The sequence below is a fragment of the Schistocerca piceifrons genome, chromosome 1 (assembly GCF_021461385.2).
Source record: "Schistocerca piceifrons isolate TAMUIC-IGC-003096 chromosome 1, iqSchPice1.1, whole genome shotgun sequence".
NCBI classification, from domain to species: Eukaryota; Metazoa; Arthropoda; class Insecta; order Orthoptera; family Acrididae; genus Schistocerca; species Schistocerca piceifrons.
In genome coordinates, this window is record NC_060138.1 from 1,109,119,203 (window position 1) to 1,109,121,853 (window position 2,651).

Sequence of the window (2,651 nt, forward strand, 5' to 3'; positions counted from 1 at the left end):
ACACATTTTTACAGTAGGACAAGTAAAATGAGATGATCGTGTGGCATTGTTGGCCGGGAGACCCCAAGGGGAGAGTTCGGCCGCTGAGCGCAATGCATTTCAGGTGGCGACTTGTTTGGCAGTGACTGTATTCAAACATTATCACCTCGAAGGAAACGATCTATTGATACGTAATCAGCATGGCTTCAGAAAACATTGTTCTTGTGCAACGCAGCTAGCTCTTTATTCGCACGAAGTAATGGCCGCTATCGACAGGCGATCTCAAGTTGATTCCGTATTTCTAGATTTCCGGAAAGCTTTTGACACCGTTCCTCACAAGCGACTTCTAATCAAGCTGCGGGCCTACGGGGTATCGTCTGGGTTGTGCGACTGGATTCGTGATTTCCTGTCAGGAAGGTCGCAGTTCGTAGTAATAGACGGCAAATCATCGAGTGAAACTGAAGTGATATCAGGTGTTCCCCAGGGAAGCGTCCTGGGACCTCTGCTGTTCCTGATCCATATAAATGACCTTGGTGACAATCTGAGCAGTTCTATTAGGTTGTTCACAGATGATGCTGTAATTTACCGTCTAGTAAGGTCATCCGAAGACCCGTATCCGTTGCAAAGCGATTTAGAAAAGATTGCTGTATGGTGTGGGAGGTGGCAGTTGACGCTAAATAACGAAAAGTGTGAGGTGATCCAGATGAGTTCCAAAAGAAATCCGTTGGAATTCGATTACTCGATAAATAGTACAGTTCTCAAGGCTTGTTAATTCAACTAAGTACCTGGGTGTTAAAATTACGAACTACTTCAGTTGGAAAGACCATATAGATAATATTGTGGGGAAGGCGAGCCAAAGGTTGCGTTTCATTGGCAGGACACTTAGAAGATGCAACAAGTCCACTAAAGAGACAGCTTACACTACACTCGTTCGTCCTCTGTTAGAATATTGCTGCGCGGTGTGGGATCCTTACCAGGTGAGATTGACGGAGGACATCAAAAGGGTGCAAAAAAGGGCAGCTCGTTTTGTGTTATCACGTAATAGAGGAGAGAGTGTGGCAGATATGATACGCGAGTTGGCATGGAAGTCATTAAAGCAAAGACGTTTTTCGTCGCGGTGAGATCTATTTACGAAATTTCAGTCACCAACTTTCTCTTCCGAATGCGAAAATATTTTGTTTAGCCCAGCCTACATAGGTAGGAATGATCATCAGAATAAAATCAGAGCTCGAACAGAAAGGTTTAGGTGTTCGTTTTCCCACGCACTATTCGGGAGTGGAATGGTAGAGAGATAGTATGATTGTGGTTCGATGAACCCTCTGCCTAGCTCTTAAATGTGAATTGTAGAGTAATCATGTAGATGTAGATGTAGATGTAGACGGTGAGAACAATATTATACCCACTACACGAGGAGAGAAAATTTCCAACCCGGCGGGGAATCGAACGCCAGCCCGCTGCGTGGTAGGCAAACACATTACTACACAGCTACGCAGGCCATCTATCAGAACAAGCAAATTTTATTTAATACTCTGCTACCTTTCTGAGGGACACACATACGAGGCACAGTTTCATCATAGCTACCTAGGCTCTGTAGACAACGATCGAAACATTCTACAAATCGTTTATTTCTTCGATGATAAAGAAAGCACCTTGTTCATGGAGTTATTCGAGAACGGCTGGATGAAAATCCTTATAGCTCTAAATCTTCTTTCTCTCAGATGCTTCAGCTTGCCCCGAAGATGGAAATTACATGGTGCAAGATCAGAACCGTCCGGTCATCACCACTGACGACTTTGTGATCTTGGTTAATTGTTTGTATCATTTCAGTAAGGCTGGACGCTATATTGCACTCAGTCCATATACCACAGAACTTAAAGGTGAATCTGTTTGCAGTTTTTAGGTTTTGCACATGAGAATCTTGCTGTCCCACGTCCTTCAAATTTGGAGGATGTTTCCAGCTGCTGCAACATTTCGCTCAACAATTTTTCTGTTGTTATTATATGCTTTACTATTCCATTTTCTACCAAACTTTACTTATATGGATATTCATATAAAAAGAACATTCACAGTAATTAATTTCTGATGTAACGTTACTTGCTGAGCGGAAATATACTGAACTTCTTATAGATGTTCCATGCGATATTTATTCTTTGCCATTATTCTATGGTTAGGCAACGGCCTTGCCACAGTGGATACACCGGTTCCCGTGAGATCACCGAAGTTAAGCGCTGTCGGGCGTGGCTGGCACTTGGATGGGTGACCATCCAGCCGCCATGCGCTGTTGCCATTTTTCGAGGTGCACTCAGCCTCGTGGTGCCACTTGAGGAGCTACTCGACCGAATAGTAGCGGCTCCGGTCAAAGAAAACCATCCTTACGACCGGGAGAGCGGTGTGCTGACCACACGCCCCTCCTATCCGCATCGTCCTTGAGGATGACACGGCGGTCGGATGGTCCCGATGGGCCACTTGTGTCCTGAAGACGGAGTGCTATTATTCTATGGTTAATTCTTGATACATAAATTATTAGTTTGAGTCAAGATATGTCTCAAAGAATATTGATTTCTGTACTATGTTACTCTTAGAAATGTGAAAATTGATTGGAGGATGCAAATGAAGAATTATGCCAATGTTGTCTAAGGAATTATTTGGATGCAAGAACTGAATGACCAATA

The 2,651-nt window shown here is 43.7% G+C and overlaps 1 pseudogene; it reads left to right on the forward strand.

Moving 5' to 3' along the window:
- The first annotated feature begins 2,149 nt into the window (after positions 1-2,149).
- LOC124727750 lies at positions 2,150-2,266 on the forward strand (annotated as a pseudogene).
- The last annotated feature ends 385 nt before the right edge of the window (positions 2,267-2,651 follow it).